This window comes from Schistocerca piceifrons, chromosome 1, assembly GCF_021461385.2.
Source record: "Schistocerca piceifrons isolate TAMUIC-IGC-003096 chromosome 1, iqSchPice1.1, whole genome shotgun sequence".
Classification (NCBI taxonomy): Eukaryota; Metazoa; Arthropoda; class Insecta; order Orthoptera; family Acrididae; genus Schistocerca; species Schistocerca piceifrons.
In genome coordinates this window covers 1,244,413,147-1,244,431,460 of record NC_060138.1, presented here as the reverse complement: position 1 = coordinate 1,244,431,460, position 18,314 = coordinate 1,244,413,147, and the positions used below count along the sequence as shown (strand labels likewise).

The 18,314-nt window shown below is 42.3% G+C and overlaps 1 pseudogene; it reads left to right on the top strand.

The window, feature by feature from the left end:
• Positions 1 to 10,851: 10,851 nt before the first annotated feature.
• On the top strand, positions 10,852 to 10,969 carry LOC124722405 (annotated as a pseudogene).
• Positions 10,970 to 18,314: the final 7,345 nt, after the last annotated feature.

Here is an 18,314-nt window from a genome sequence, read left to right as displayed (position 1 = left end):
TGTGTCGTAAATGTTCAGGTAATTTGATTAAGCAAATGCGGATGAGTTCTGAGGGGCTGTATGGATTTGACAGATACTGATTCTTATGCAACATGTCTTCAAAATATTTCACAAGACTGGAGAATTCAGATTGTTCGAAATGTTTCATCATTATGATACCATGTTTTACGCGGTCTTGTGTGGCTTGAGACCAATACGCTGAGAGGAAGGCATGGTAAAATTCTCCTTCACTGTGGCAATCGTGAATGACCGATCGCATTCTTACAGCTGGTTCATTCTCTAAGTAGCCACACATAAATTCTAACCTGTGCTCCAATGACCAGTTGGGAGGAAAACAATGAGAGAATTGATGGAGCCATGCTTGTGGATGAATGTCGTTGCCAGAATTCTTAAATGTTTTGAATTTACGTGTAGTAATGAACAGCTTATAGTCAAAATCGTCATGTCGGCGAGTCGCATATCGGTCATTGTTAGGTCGTGTCGGCCGTTCCATCTCAAAATTCGGTGCACATTGCCAATTTCTTTCATAATTTCCGAAATGCCCTGTGTTATTATTTTGCGGCTTTTCCGTGTTTCTAAGTCCCTCTTCCCGTGTTGGAGCGCGAGTGTCCTCTGAAATACGTAATTCTTGTATTACCTGTGTCAGCTGATCTTGTACTTCCCGGATTTCTCTTTGGTGTTGTGTATTAATTTGATTCTGATTTTGTTTGAATTTTCTTATTTGTTCATACTCTTCTGTGTCAGTGAAGGCTACGGGTCTTGTGTCATTCAGATCATCATCTACCTTTGTAGATAAGTTAGTGACCTGATCCGAAAGTTCGGCTACTTTCTCCGATAGTGTACTTATTTCTTCAGTGTGTTTTTCTGAACCAAGTTTCAGAGTATCTACTGTGTCCTTAAAGTTTACCTGAGTTTTTGCAAGTTGCGTAACCGAATCGGTAGATGCAACTGAGTCAAATTTAGCTTGCAAGGTCTCATGATTTTCATGAACAATAATTTGCAGTTCTTTTATGGCTGCTTCATGATTCTGTAATGCATTTTCATGCCGCGAAAAAATAGGTTGAAAATGCTCACAAATTTGTGTTTTTACGTCATTACAGACTTTTTGACATTTCGATTCAATGTTATGTAACTCAGTGGTTAAATCTTCACGTGTTTGTTCAAGTGTAGTGTCTAACTTTTGAAGATTTTGTTCCATTGTGTCTAACTTTTTGAGATTTTGTTCCACTGTGTCTAACTTTTGAAGCTTTTGCTGTGTCTGTCCCATTTGTTGTATTAATTGTAATAACAACGCATTGGTGTCTGAAACATGTTCCTCAGTGCTTTTCGGCAGTGAATTTACACCGGAAACATTCACATTTTGACAAGCAGAAAATGTGTCTTGACTTATTCGAGAAAACGGCGAGGATCCAAAACCTGAATCGACAGTATTTGCGAGATCGTGTCGTGTCATTTCGGCTTCCTGAGGCGAGCTATTGCCGACCGGTCGATCGATAATACTTCCCTCTTCACTAATTGTTTCACTGTCCACGCCATTGTTTGACGCCCGCTCCATTTCCCTCTGCACAGTTACCAAATTACTACTTTGAACATTAGTAAATTCATTACTCGGCGGCGCTGATAAGCTACGCTCGTCATCACTATTATTTCTCAGTTTAGTTTGGAGCCTAGTGTTACGTTTTTCACACGCCATTATTGTCACAGTATTTCACACGACAACACAGAAAAACACAATTTGAAGATCAAAAATAAAAGAACACATTAACATAGCACTGAAAATAATATCTAGTTAATTACCAGCGCAGCTGCGAAATACTTGGTGCAAATCTACATGCATGCCACAACTGTTTTACAGTACAACAATGAAAGACTGCAACTACAAAGGAGATTCTCTCTACAATTACGCGCTAGCAATAAACAAAAGCTACACTAAATACACAAACTACAAGAAAAAAATCAGAAGATTCCAGTGAGGTATCCTAGGCTAAGGGTCGCCATATGAAACGTCCCCTTTGAACAATTTATACACGACTGTCCTTAAACTGACACAAAATATTTTTAGCGCAACGCAATCTGACTATCAAAGATCCCTGCAAAAGAATGGCCCTGACTAACATTAAACTATACCTTTCACAAATCACTTACCTCACAAAAATCTTCGCTGCTCAAGCTACTGCAATACAGCGAGCGCCACTACTGCCAGCTAAATAAAAGATTCAAACTATGGCAGGCACTAACTACTGATAGGGATAGTTAGCAAATGAAAGATATTAATAGAGAACAAACAATGTATTTACCTTAATATCATCACAAGTCATAATATATATATCAGTTCATGACAAATTACAAATCTCCGCCATCTCTCTCCCCACATCCACCACTGCTGGCGGCTCACCTCCAACTGCGCAACGCTACGCGCTGTTCACAGCCAGCTGCCGCTGCCCAACACTACAATGGCAGACAACAATGCAAACTAGCCACAGACTGCACACAGCACAGCCAGTGATTTTCATAGTGAGCGCTACGTAACGTTGCCAATAAGAAAACATAAACAGCCTACTTACATAGAGAAAACATAAAACAGCCTACTTACATAGCGAAAACATAAACAGCCTACTTACATAGCGAAAACATAAACAGCCTACTTACAGTTCATGAGACCCAGAAAATACTAGATACAGGCTCCCAGGTAGATACCATTTTCCTTGACTTCCGGAAGGCATTCGATACAGTTCCCCACTGTCGCCTCATAAACAAAGTAAGAGCCTACGGAATATCAGACCTGCTGTGTGGCTGGATTGAAGACTTTTTAGCAAACAGAACACAGCATGTTATTCTCAATGCAGAGACGTCTACAGACGTTAAAGTAACCTCTGGCGTGCCACAGGGGAGTGTTATGGGACCATTGCTTTTGACATTATATATAAATGACCTAGTAAATAGTGTCGGAAGTTCCATGCGGCTTTTCGCGGTTGATGCTGTAGTATACAGAGAAGTTGCAGCATTAGAAAATTGCAGTGAAATGCAGGAAGATCTGCAGCGGATAGGCACTTGGTGGAGACCGTTAACATAGACAAATGTAATGTATTGCGAAAACATAGAAAGAAGGATCCTTTATTGTATGATTATATGATAGCTGAACAAACATTGGTTGCACTTACTTCTGTAAAATATCTGGGAGTATGCGTGCGGAACGATTTGAAGTGGAATGATCATATAAAATTAATTGTTGTTAAGGCGGGTGCCAGGTTGAGATTCATTGGGAAAGTCCTTAGAAAATGTAGTCCATCAACAAAGGAGGTGGCTTACAAAACACTCGTTCGACCTATACTTGAGTATTGCTCATCGGTATGGGATCCGTACCAGGCCCGGTTGACAGAGGAGATAGAGAAGATCCAAAGAAGAGCGGCGGGTTTCGTCACAGGGTTATTTGGTAAGAGTGATAGCGTTAGGGAAATGTTTAGCAAACTCAAGTGGCAGACTCTGCAAGAGAGTCGCTCTGCATCGCGGTATAGCTTGCTGTCCAGGTTTCGAAAGGGTGCGTTTCTGGATGAGGTATCGAATATACTTCTTCCTCCTACTTATACCTCCCGGGGTGATCACGAATGTAATATTTTTTAGAGAGATTCGAGCGCTCACGGAGGCTTTCCGGCAATCGCTCTTCCCGCGAACCATACGCGACTGAAACAGGAAAGCGGTTAATGACAGTGGCACGTAAAGTGCCCTCCGCCACACACCGTTCGGTGGCTCGCGGAGTATAAATGTAGATGTAAATGTAATTCGACGTGGCATCGGATCAACAAGTCGTTGGAAGTCCCCTGCAGAAATATTGAGCCATGCGGCCTCCACAGCTGTAGTTAACTGCGGAAGTGTAAACAGTGCAGGGTTTTGTGCATGAACTGACATCTCGAGTATATCCCTTATGTTAGATGATATTCATGGATGGCGATCGGGTTGGTCAAATCATTCGCTCGAATTGTCCAGAACGTTCAGGCCAATCGCCAGCAATTATAGCCCAGTGACATTGTCACACATAAAAATTCCGTCGTTGAATGTCTGGAAAAAAGGAGGGAGACGGAGTGCCTAGAAAATCTACATCTACATCTACATCTACATTTATACTCCGCAACCCACCCAACGGTGTGTGGCGGAGGGCACTTTACGTGCCACTGTCATTACAAAATGAGTGATAAATGTCAAGAAAGTCGCGGACTCGAGGGAAAAGACCGTGAACTACGGCGGTTGAGAAGCGAAAAACGGAAGCTTCTATAAACAACTCACAGCTTTTATATGTTGAGCAAAACAAAATTCGACCGGTAAATATTTCATGCACCTTAAGGCAGGTAACACAATTTATATCTTCCACGAAGAAGCAGGTGACGTACATTTGGTTGCCTATTTTAAGCCGGGTTCACACACACATCTGATGTAGGGCCACAGCTTGTGGTTTGCCGCAGTGGCAAAATGAGCTATCGTTCTCACCGGACGCCACGAACTCTGCAGAGTTTTCGGTATGGCATCAATTGAAATCATACGGGCGGGTATGAATATCATATTGCAGGTTATGGCCTTAGAGATGTGACGTGAGTTAAATACAAGGAAGACAAAACCCCAATGTTGGATCTGAGAATAGATTTCGCACTGTAATAAATCATGCGAAATAAACACAGTTATAAAAGAAATAACACTCAGAGACGAAAATGCTGTCTGCAATCGCAACTAGGCGCTTCAGTCCGGAACCGCGCAACTGCTACGGTCGCAGGTTCGAATCCTGCCTCGGGGATGGATGTGTGTGATGTCTTTAGGTTAGTTAGGTTTAAGTAGTTCTAAGTTCTAGGGGACTGATGACCCCAGATGTTAAGTCCCATAGTGCTCAGAGCCATTTGAACCATTTTTTTGCAATCGCAAACCAACCAAAAGGTGACATGTAAATATTATTGGTAGACACGCCATTCTTCCAAGATTTTAAAGTCTTATTATATTCGTTGCTACAGGAATTTCGAATAACTAATTTTTAGCTTAACAGCTGACACGTCACACTCTGGAATTATTTCCTGCGTATAAGTCACAATTTATATAATGCTTGGTCTCCCAAATTACGAAGTTTATATGACTCGTTTTTTTATTAAATGTATTAAGTTTCTTTATTTATTCAAAAACATTTTAGGACTGGGGGATACATCATTGGTTCGCAGATATTGCACGCACACACGCAGTGCTGCAGAATGTCAGACATAGGTTGCTGTTCATGCAATTTTTAGAAGCAGCGAAAGTGTTCTTGCCGACCATTGTTTTCACTTTTTCCAGAAATGAAATAAAAAAAAACACTGAAGTCGAATGGCGTACAGCAGCAATTACACCACAAATCTGAATGTTTGTGTTTCAGATTTGAATGTTTGTGTTTCGAAATACTGCCATCAAGATGCAGTAGTGGGGAAAATGTTCCAACAAAGAACAATCAAGCTGAACTTTTCGTGGTGTGACAAAAGCTGCGTCTCTTAAGTTGCGCCACACATGCGACTGCAATGCAACTTCAGTATGTCGCTAGCTGTGGCGACACTTTTGTTGCGTGTGTGAACCCGGTTTTAAGTTGCATGAGATATTTTGCGAACGCTGTACATCGTCTAGGCAGTGGTACGGCACAATGATGTGCTTGGTCTCTCAACGAGGCATACTTTTTTTTAAGATTAAGAGAGACCTTTGACCTGCTGTAGTTCCGATTACAGACATTATGATATTACTTGTACTAGTAGGAATCGATAATTTCGAAACGTATTGTGAGCCCATCTGTTTCAAATTTTCGATAATGTCAAAGGTAAGGAATATCAGAATATGGTTATCGAAGGTATTGAATGATGTGGGTGTAAAGTAACCTTACGAAACAAGTTGAAAATAAAAATATATGCAATAGCTATGCAGTATGCAAGAGGGTAAATTGGACAGTAAAACGCACATACTGAGTCGGATTATTATGATTAACCCCTTCCAAACATTACGGTCCTCATCTGTTGACAATCATGCTGCTCCTGCATATTTTCCAATTACATCAACTGAACTTTCATTAAGTTGTCGCTAAGGCACATGCTTATTTATTTTATATCCTTCAGTCTAGGGATAGCGTCTTTCACCAATAATCAGTCCCAGGCTCTAATCCCGCCACCACTTAATTTCTGATTAAAAATCAGCCGAGGCGGCCGAAGGCTTCCGGAGTAAGAAGTCACCATCAATCCGCCAAAGGACTTGTTAAAGAGGGTGGAGGAGCGGACTGACTTTCAGGGTACTCTCTTCCCCTAGCGGTGGGAAACTACCGGTAAAGGTGGAACAATCAGCAACGATCAACAGCGCGAGGATGCAGAAGGCAATGGAATGGTTCAAATGGCTGTAAGCACTATGCGACTTGACATCTGAGGTCATCAGTCTCCTAGACTTAGAACTAATTAAACCAAACTAACCTAAGGACTTCACACACATCCATGCCCGAGGCAGGATTCGAACCTGCGACCGTAGCAGCAGCGCGGTTCCGGACTGAAGCGTCTAGAGCCGCTCGGCCACAGTGGCCGGCTGAAGGCAATCGAAAACACGGCATTAAAGACATAGTGTAGCCACAGAACACGTGGCCTGTAATTGAAAAAATGTCATGACGATCTCTCCGTTGGCAAGAGATTCCACACTAGGCCTCCATTAGGATCCCCGGGACGGGACTGCCAAGGTGGAGGTGTGCATAAGAAAAAGCTTGAATAACCAACGAAAGGATAACGTTCTTCTAGTCAGGGTGTAGAATATCAGACGTTTGAACGTGATAGGGAAGCTGGAAAATTTGAAACTGGAGATGATGCTAAGGCTCACTCTAGATACAGTGTGGTCAGCGAAGTGAAATGGAAAGAAGACAAGGATTTAAGGTCAGACGAGCACAGGATAATATCAACAGCAGCAGAAAATGCTTCAGTCTAGAACCTCGCGACCGCTCCGGTCGCAGGTTCGAATCCTGTCTCGGGCATGGATGTGTGTGATGTCTTTAGGTTAGTTAGGTTTAAGTAGTTCTAAGTTCTAGGGGACTGATGACCTCGGATGTTGTCCCATAGTGCTCAGAGCCATTTGAACCATAAAACTCTATGACGGAAATAGAATTCGGTACATATAGGAGTGTACGACAGGGAGAGACAGTTATTGTCGAAAGTTTAGTGATAGAATCGTTCTCATTAGAATCGACGGCAAACAAATACCGACAACGACAATTCAGATATACATGGTGACGTCGCGAGCCGTGTGTAACAGAAGAAATACTTCAGAATGAAGGAAGGAAAAACAAAAATGTTTGGGGAAATTCAGGAATACAGAAATACAAGTCACTTGGGAACGAATGAACTGGAAGTGCGCCGAAGCTAAGGCGAAATGGCTGAATGAAGAGTGTGAAGAAATCGAAAAAGAAATGATTGTCGGAAGGACTGCTTCAACATACAGAACAGTCAAAACAACCTTCGGTGAAATTAAAAGCAAGGGTGCTAATATTAAGAGCGCGATGGGAATTCTACTGCTAAGTGCAGAGGAGAGAGCAGATGGGTAGAGAGAGTTCATTGAAGGCCTTTATGTGGGGAAAGACTTATTTGATGAAGTAGAGAAGAAGAAATGGGATGCGATATAGAAAAGGTAGGGGATCCAGTATTAGAAGCAGAATTTGAAAGAGCTTTGGAAGACTTAAAATACCATCTGACTTTCGGAATAACGTGATCCACACCATTCCAGAGATTACAAGAGCCGACAAGGTCGACAATTATCGCTCAATCAGCGTAGCAGCTCATGCATCCAAGTTACTCACAAGAATAATATACATATGAACGGAAAATAAAACTGAGGATGCGTTATATGACGATCAGTTTGGCTTTAGGAAAGGTACAGGCAACAGAGAGTTAGTTCTGACTTTGCAGTTAATGATGGAAGAAAGACTAAAGAAAAATTAAGACAGATTCATAGGGTTTGTCGACCTGTAAAAAACATTCGAGAAAGTAGAATGGTGCAAGTTGTCCGAAAGTCTAAAAACAAATCGGGGTGAGCTATAGGGAAAGGTAAGAGCCTAGATGAAACAATAAGAGTCGAAGCCAAATAACGAAGAGCTCAGATTAAAAAGGGCATAAGAGAGGAATGTAGTCTTCCGCCACTACTGTTCAATCCATACATCGAAGGAGCAATGACGAAAATAAGAGAAAGTTTGAAGAGTGGAATTACAGTTCAAGGCTGAAGGATATCGACGATAAGATCGCTGATGACATCTCTATCCTTATTGAAAGTGAAGACGAATTTCAGGATGTGTTAAATGGACTGAACGGTCTAATGAGTGCAGAATATGGACTGAGAGTAAATCGAAGAAAGGCAAAAGTAGAGAAGTAGCAGAAAAGAGATCAGTGAGAAAATTAACATCAGTATTGGTGATCACGAAGCAGATGAAGTTAAAGAATTTGGCTAGCAAGACAGTAAATTTACTCAAGGCGGACGGAGAAAGCAGAACATAACAAGCAGACTAGCACTGACAAAAATGTTATTCCTGAAGAAGAGAAATCTACTATTATCAAATATAGACCTTACCTTGAGGAAGAAATTTTTCGAGAACGTCCGTTTGAGGCCAGCATTCGTATGGTAGTGAGACATGGACTGTGGGAAAATCGGAACAGAAGAGAATCGAAGCATTTGAGATGTGTTGCTACAATTGAAAATTAGATGGACTGTTAAGGTAAGGAACGAGGAGGGCCTCTGGACAATCGTTGAGGAAAGGAATATATCTAAATCACTGATAAGAAGAATGGACAGGATGGTAGGACGTCTGTTAAGACATCAAGGAATAACTTCCATGGCACTAGGTGGAGCTGTAGAGGGTAAAAGCTGTAGAAGAAGAAGGAAATTGGAATACACCCAGCAAATAATTGAGAATGTAGGTTGCAAGTGCCCCTCTGAGATGGAGAGATTGGTAGCCTACGGGAGTGGAATTCGTGGCAGGCCGCATCAAATCAGTCAGAAGACTGATGACGCAAAAGAAAAAGGATTCTCTTTGTGAATCATTACATAAAAGGTCTTTTAGTCTTCTGTCTGCTCACTAATTCTTGCCTGTCAGATTAGTTTTTGTTTCTCTCTCTTGAGATCGCCCTTACTGCAGTCGTTTTGTTAATCTTCATCTGTAATCCGGTATTCGTGTCTTGATTTTGGGTTTGCCTGCTTTATACTGTTGGATCATACACCGTAATTTGGAGGTATCCCATATTTTCCTTAATTTTTGTAATATGTTTAACGTTGACCTTACTGTTCCACAAGTTTTCTATTTTTTTTTTTTTTTTTTTTTTTTTTTTTTTTTTTTTTTTTTTTACAATCGTATTGACCAACTAGGATCACGTTAACAACTTCAGTTCCTCTTCTTCCTTTGTTGTTGTTTCCTATTTTTCCAGTATTCCCTCATTTTCTCCGCATGAAGTCTCTTCCTTTCTTCTGTCCATGTTGTTCCCGATTGCTTTGAAAGCCTTCCAAATTTAGTATTTTGTTTTTAAAACGGTTTCTTTGTGCTATTTCTGATTCTTTGATGTTGTTTCTTTCAAGATCTTTTCTTACTTCTGTAATCCAAGCTATTGTAGATTTCTTCTTCCAGAAATATAGGAGTATTTGTTTTGTTAGTCTATTTCCATCCATTCGGTAGAGATGTCCAAAAAAAGGTTAATCTTCGTTTGGCCATTACTTCAGATATTTTCTCCATATTTTTGTAGGTCTCCTCACACTTCTTATTTTCCAACCATCTGCAGTTTTCATTGCACCCATTATTTTTCTAACAATCCTTCTTTCCAGAACCTCTAGTTTGTCCATCTTATAGTTCATCGTTAGGCATTCAGATCCATATAAACATTCTGGTCGTACCACTGTGGTGTAGTGTTTTAGTTTTGTTTTTCTAGATATACATTTCTTGTTGTAAATATTTTTGGTCAAACCATATGCTCTTTCCATTTTGTTAATTCTTACATCTATTGCAGATTTTTCTAGTCCGTTCTGTTGCATAGTTTCTCCAAGATATTTAAATTTATTTACTAGCTCTATTTTACCTATTAGTGTTTCTATGTATTTTGGTGCATTTTTCATATTTGTCATGAATTTTGTTTTTACAGCTGAAGTTTTCAGACCAGTTCTGTTTGCTAATTTTTCCAGAATGTTTATTTGAGTAACTGCTTCTGTCAGGTTTTCTGAGAGTATTGCGAAATCATCCGCAAAAGCCAAGCAGTTTACCTTAATTCCATTTGTTTTCCTTCCCAGAGTTATTGGTTCAATTTTGTGATTTTTTAGCTCTGAATTCCAGATCCTTACAATTTTTCTAGAACACAGTTAAACAGTAAAGGTGATAAACCATCACCTTGTCTAACACCAGTTTTTATTTCAAAAGGCTGAGATACTTCTCCCATAAATTTGACTTTAGATACTGTACCTGTTAGTGTTTCACGAATTATGTTTGCTAGTTTTGATTTAACACCAAATTCTCTAATGACCTTATCTATCGTTTCTCTGTCTATACAATCAAATGCTTTCTTGAAATCTATAAATGACACTAGTAGTGGTTTGCTGGTTAACATTCTATGGCGAATTATTGACTTTAAGTTAAAAATTTGTTCTGCACAGGATCTTCCCTTTCGAAAACCACGCTGATATTCTCCTAGTTGTTTGTCTAAAGTATCTACCATTCTGTTGGGGAGAATTTTTGATAATATTCTCTTACTAATTTTGTTTTCTCGTCTTCTGGTCTTAAGTTCATGGAATGGGATCGTTTCTTCCTGGTCGTGCTCATTACCGATTCTATTTTCTTTTTTACCGTACCATTTGAAGATATTCGCCAACGGCCTTGCCGCAATGGTAACAACGGTTCCCGTCAGATCACCGAAGTTAAGCGCTGCCGGGCTGCGCTAGTACTTGGATGGGTGACCACCCGGTCTGCCGAGCGCTGTTGGCAAGCGGGGTGCACTCAGCCCCTGTGAGGCAAACTGAGGAGCTGCTTGATTGAGAAGTAGCGGCTCCGGTCTCGTAAACTGAGGGCGGTGTGCAGACCACATGCCCCTCCATGTCCGCATCCAGTGACGCCTATGGGCTGAGAATGACACGGTGGCCGGTCGGTAACGTTGTGACTTCGAAGGCTGTTCGGCGGAGTTTTATTTGAAGCCATTCCCCACATCACAATTACTTCATTTTGTGTGTTTATGCATGCCCCAATTAGACATTTTCTTGAGTATTCAGTAAATTTCTGATGTAGGAGCTGATTTGGTGATGATTTCAGTTGGCTTTTCTTATTTTCTGCGATCAGATATACAAATTCCTTTGTACCCCTGCCCTCGAATCTCATGGTTACACTGTCTGCCCACCACAATTTCATTTTCAGTAGATTCATAATAACGTCTGCCACGCCAGTCTGCTCCCTCTTGAATTTGTTTGTTTTTCTGCCTTTGCAGATTATTAAAAACACGTATCTCTTCGTTACTCTGTGAGAAACAATCAATTTTTAAATGGTTTTGATGTTAAAGAGGAGATAATATACATACCTGAAAAAGGGTGGAGACACTGATCTAATCCAGTCATTACATCATGGTGAGACAGACATTCAGAAATCAAATATTGGATTGTAAGGCGTTCGCAGGAGCAGATATAGACTCAGATAACAATTTAGTAATGGTGAAGATTGAAATGAAGTTTAAGAGAAGAAGAATCAGTGAGGAAAGAAGAGGGTAAGGGAATGTGGTGTGATGTGGTCATATCGGGAAAAGTGGTCAATACATATTTTTCGGTCTTGGCAATCCTAATGCGTGCAGAGAAACGGTCAAACCGATTCTAACATACAACATCACTGTCGTTGGTGAGTCTGACAGACGAAGCTAGTTCAATTATTTTTTACAAGGGTCGATCAATAAGTAATGCCCCACATTTTTATCTCAGAACATATTGATTGTTAAGAGTCAGAATTTCTTCTCCATGTCCTATTTTGCTACGTAGTCTCCATCATCTTCTATGGCCGTACGCCAAAGCTGTGGAAGAGCATGTATTCCCTGCTGGTAAAAGCTCTTGTCCTGCAGGCATAGCCATCTTTTCACTGCATGACTGACATTCTAATCATCTTCAAAGTGTGATCTGTGACAGAAAGGCCTCTCCGTCAGTCTCAAAACGCTCCAACAAATCAGATGAAATTGCCTTTCTTTGAATTCTGTGGTCCACTGTGAACATTCGTGGAATCCATCGTGAGCACTTCTTTGAATATCCCAGAGTCTCGATCTTTGCAGACGCACTTCGAATACTGACTGACAACTGTAGAACCAATTGTGGAGCAGTGATGTGCCGGTCGGCACGAATAATGGCATCCGCACGATTCAGCTTGTCTGGAGCAGTGGCTGTGACAGGACGTCCCGAGCATGACTGATCATGGAGCTCTGTTTCTGCATTTCCTGAGGCTGTAACTTTCTTTACCCATAGCCCAAACGCACTCCCATCAACTGCAGCATCGCCGTACACTGCACACAAACGTGTATGGACGTTCACTACGGTTTCTTTCCCTGCACACAAGACTTCAATAACAGCTCGCTGTTTTTAACGGAAGTCGTATGTAGACGCCATTTTGACGCTGTACTACTGCTCTGCCATCGGCCAGAACGGTTTGAAACTTCATCGGCCCACAGAACAAACATCGAATGCGAAGCACCAACAATGACGTTTGTCTATGTGTATTAATGGATTTTTTGTTTTTTAAAGTGGGGCATTCCTTATCGAACGACCCTCGTGGTAAGCACTTTTCTGATTTTCAGTTGTCTGATGCAAGGTAACTCATTTGCTTTGCTCTTGTTACCGCACTTTACGTAGTGTATTATTTTTATACCATAACAATGTTTAAACATCATTGTCTACAAATGTACTTCTTTGTCGTGTCTTTCGGTTTGATAGTTTTATCTGTGAGGCACAACGCCGACGTCGTGTCCGATCGGGAATGATGGCTACGGTACACGTTGGGAAAAGTGGTCAATGTGTTAAGCACAATAAAATTTTGTCACTTGCATGTCTCTCGCAAACCACTAAAGTTCGTATTGTCTTCTAAAACTTTTTATATATATATCTAAATTCGTCATTCTGTCCCTTTGTGATGATTCTGAATTAATTATTTCAGATAATTTAAAACCGTCTCTATTCTGTTATGGCCTAATACAAAAATTCCAATTGCAAAAGGTCTGCTCCAGCCGCTTCGCATTGTTTCAGATACTAGGGGATCAATATGCTTAGAAAATATGCTCAGAAATCAGGACAACAAATATAGGATGCCGTTCCGATGGCACTGGCCACATTACCCCCATAGTAATGGAGAAATGACAACTTTGTAAGGCTTCAGAGAAGTGAATATTGTTCACAAATATTATTTTCTTTTTCGCTCAAAAATATTGATAATACGTAGACTGAAAATGTGCAAGACACAAGCTTTAATCTGCTATCATGATCACGCGAAAATTCAGTTTCCCTTAGGGCCACCCCATATACACCTACCGAAGTACTGAGAAAGGATGAAGTGCGTTTGAAGTTATCGAAAACTGTAGATATTGCAGTAATGAATACACTCCTGGAAATTGAAATAAGAACACCGTGAATTCATTGTCCCAGGAAGGGGAAACTTTATTGACACATTCCTGGGGTCAGATACATCACATGATCACACTGACAGAACCACAGGCACATAGACACAGGCAACAGAGCATGCACAATGTCGGCACTAGTACAGTGTATATCCACCTTTCGCAGCAATGCAGGCTGCTATTCTCCCATGGAGACGATCGTAGAGATGCTGGATGTAGTCCTGTGGAACGGCTTGCCATGCCATTTCCACCTGGCGCCTCAGTTGGACCAGCGTTCGTGCTGGACGTGCAGACCGCGTGAGACGACGCTTCATCCAGTCCCAAACATGCTCAATGGGGGACAGATCCGGAGATCTTGCTGGCCAGGGTAGTTGACTTACACCTTCTAGAGCACGTTGGGTGCGGACGTGCATTGTCCTGTTGGAACAGCAAGTTCCCTTGCCGGTCTAGGAATGGTAGAACGATGGGTTCGATGACGGTTTGGATGTACCGTGCACTATTCAGTGTCCCCTCGACGATCACCTGTGGTGTACGGCCAGTGTAGGAGATCGCTCCCCACACCATGATGCCGGGTGTTGGCCCTGTGTGCCTCGGTCGTATGCAGTCCTGATTGTGGCGCTCACCTGCACGGCGCCAAACACGCATACGACCATCATTGGCACCAAGGCAGAAGCGACTCTCACCGCTGAAGACGACACGTCTCCATTCGTCCCTCCATTCACGCCTGTCGCGACACCACTGGAGGCGGGCTGCACGATGTTGGGGCGTGAGCGGAAGACGGCCTAACGGTGTGCGGGACCGTAGCCCAGCTTCATGGAGACGGTTGCGAATGGTCCTCGCCGATACCCCAGGAGCAACAGTGTCCCTAATTTGCTGGGAAGTGGCGGTGCGGTCCCCTACGGCACTGCGTAGGATACTACGGTCTTGGAGTGCATCCGTGCGTCGCTGCGGTCCGGTCCCAGATCGACGGGCACGTGCACCTTCCGCCGACCACTGGCGACAACATCGATGTACTGTGGAGACCTCACGCCCCACGTGTTGAGCAATTCGGCGGTACGTCCACCCGGCCTCCCGCATGCCCACTATACGCCCTCGCTCAAAGTCCGTCAACTGCACATACGGTTCACGTCCACGCTGTCGCGGCATGCTACCAGTGTTAAAGACTGCGATGGAGCTCCGTATGCCACGGCAAACTGGCTGACACTGACGGCGGCGGTGCACAAATGCTGCGCAGCTAGCGCCATTCGACGGCCAACACCGCGGTTCCTGGTGTGTCCGCTGTGCCGTGCGTGTGATCGTTGCTTGTACAGCCCTCTCGCAGTGTCCGGAGCAAGTATGGTGGGTCTGACACACCGGTGTCAATGTGTTCTTTCTTCCATTTCCAGGAGTGTATAATAATAGGCAGCAGATTTGAAGAGGAAAGGACGTCACTAAAAGTGGCAATCACGGAAGTTGGAGACTCTAGTTCGTAACTTCTGGATTCCTGTTGTCTGACGGTCGCCATAATCCTGAGAAGGCCTAATGGCCTATTGGCGAAATATATGTTCAGCAGGCAAAAAGCTACTCAGCCCTAAAGAAATCATTAGATGCATCATGTAATACAGCGTAATTCAATTCCTGGGCTTGATAACCGTCTGGATTCAGTTAAGAAATGAGTCCACAATGTTGTAGGCACGTCCCACGATGGTTAAGCTGCTCGGTGAGGATTTGATTGCTCTGTTCCACCAAACTGCGAGGATACTGATGTAGGCCTTTCACCCGCTGTTCCAGCAAGTTCCATCGACTTTCTTTGGCGTTCAAGTCAGGTGATTTTGCCGGACCATCAGTATGTAATAAAGTGAGGGAGTGTTAACAAAACCGTTCACATATACTTCCAGCCTGATGAACTTCGTCTTGAAAAATAGAGCTATCAGTAGCTATGCATCATGCAGATTTTGACTGAAAGGCAATACCCGATCGTTCTGAAAGTTTAAATGAAAGTGGTGGTTCATGTAAGTGGACACCTCAGTTAGCGGGCTCAATTGATGGTAAGACAAACATCCCAAAAACATTTCATACCCAGTTCTGGCTTGAACCCGGCCTTGCACACATCCAAGATGAAATGCCTCATTTGGCCTCCGGTGCACCCGACGACATGGGTCGTTTGAATAAAGGGAAAAACGTAATTTGGCAGACCACATTACTTTCCGTCAGTCAGCTATTGCCCACATTCGGTTAACTCTAGCATATTAAACGCGTCCAGATTTTATTCGGCGATGGCCTCTTGCGAGATGAATTCATCCAGATGTTCATTGCAAGCAGTTCCCATCACTTTCTTCCCTTGATAACTGTCTGGGATTTACCATCATTCTCTGCCTGCAACAATCGGCCGTGCGGGGTAGCCGCGTGGTCTAGGGGGTCTTGTCACGGTCCGGGCGGCTCCCCCAGTCTGAGCTTCGGAGGTTCGACTCCACCCTCGGGCATGTGTGTGTGTGTGTGTGTGTGTGTGTGTGTGTGTGTGTGTGTGTGTGTGTGTTCGATAGCGTAAGTTAGTTTAAGTTAGATTAAGTAGTGTGCAAGATTAGGGATCGATGACATGAGTAGTTTGGTCCAATAAGATCTTACCACATATTTACAATTTTTTGCAACAGTTTTTTTCGGGTCTGGAAGCGATTTTCATTCACAAGCCGTGAAACTCTTCTTTGGTCCGATTCAGTTAGAATCTCTCACCGACCTCAATTCTGGCACCGTGTTTCATGGCCACTGCTTGTGGACACGTTGAACACAAACAAATCCACTAACTTCACACACCTTATGGTGTCTTGTCCATTTCTAGCACTGTGCCACGTCCTTACATTTACTCGTGTTTGCGTACAATGTTTGCTTGGATCTGTAACACCCCAAGAAACCTGAAAACCCAAATAAGAATGTCATGATAATTTAGAGTAGGGAACAGTGGTATACTGACAGGTACGACAACTTTGACAATAATATAACGCCTTAAAGTTTTGATGAACACCAATTTCAATAATTACTGAGTATGTCATGATATAAAGGTAGAAAGAAAGAAAAGTTATTTGTAATTAGCTATCAAACATCTCAGTGAGAACTGCAAACCAGTACGACGGAAGTTAAGTCTAAAGTAATATGTCGGTCGGAGATAACATTTATTGTGAAAGAGAGTTGTAAACGTGGCAAAAAGGAAATTCAATGCGTCTACAATGCTCGATCATGAGAAAGTTAGTCGCTTGCTAGCTTGCTTGGTATCAAGTCGAGAGAGAGCACCGTTTGCTATAGTACTACAAACGGAACGCTACGAGATTGTTTCTACTTAAAAAAAGTAATAATGTGTGATAGAGATGCGCGGACTTTGTTCTCAGTTATTTGACTTCAGAACTTGAACAAAAGCGATATTCTGATAGTGTACGACGAGTTATTGAACTTTAAATATTGGAGATATTATTGTTGGACTCAACATTCATCAAAGTGAACAGTTACAACGAAGAATGGACATAGTATCGAAGACTGCAATACCCGATTAGCCTGAAGTAGGACACATTAATACGAGACCACACGAAGATAAAACAAATACGCCGATTGTGAAACTTGTCGTAATTGTCACGATACCGAATTGAAAAGAATCGTAATTGATCTGATCCATCGGTGTGCGTGTGGAGTGATGATTATAAACTAATTGCTAAGAAGGAAGAATAAAATTGTTCGTCAGTAATGGAAATCTCACGTGTTGGCTCCATCATTAATTGAATTGTGTGATAGCTGATAATCAAAATTAATTAATTGTGAACATTCTAATTGAAAGAGTGACTTCATGAACATTGAGCATTGAGAAGTGTGTTTTGCCGAAATAACATCACGACGCACGACAGCAAGATAGCATTATAGATTACCTCTGGATTTGCGTCGTGCCGTAGCGAACAATTCTGCCTAGCAACGTAACAACTACTACTGATACTGAACCGCAAATGAATTTTTCCTCGCTTCAGTGGTGTGAAACGACGCCGGTGACGAATGATTCACTCAATACTGCAATAAATAAATAACCGGGCATAACAAATTATCATAAAACCGTAACAGACCATTCAAATAAGCAGTTCGCATCAGTGAGAAGACTGTGCGGACTTTCAAACTGACTTTCATACATTACAGGGGGACAATTTTCTTTAGTGATTTTCAGGTGCTTTTCCACGTTATCCGACGGGGACAACCATCACTGCGCGTTGCGTCTACATTCCACCGACCGAGCTGTAGCAGTAGCCGCTCAACATCAACAACGACAACAAAAATGGGAGAGGGGACGTCACAAAACATAAATGTCTCATTGATCGCTACTGCCTTATGCTAACATAGAGGCAGTGCATGCGCGCTTGAGCATGTGACTCGATCGCCTCGCTATCTATAAAGGCTTAATAATTCATGTGCGTGCACCCTTTCTGGTGAGCTTAAATTAATTCAAGAATGCTTACAAAATGACTAGTCTGTGTTACTACCCTATGACTCGAGTTCATAATCAGCATTCGGTTGCTTTCATAAATCAAGCAACACAAATGACAACCAGTTTACATCTCTATTTTTTTTCGAACACGAGCAAGTGCTTCGTCTCTATGTCGCTGTTGTCGACGTGACGCAATGTCTTATTTCTCCTTTCTCCAGTCTCCCTATTCGATTAAACGGATTTTTGGAGACATTATGCGAAAATAC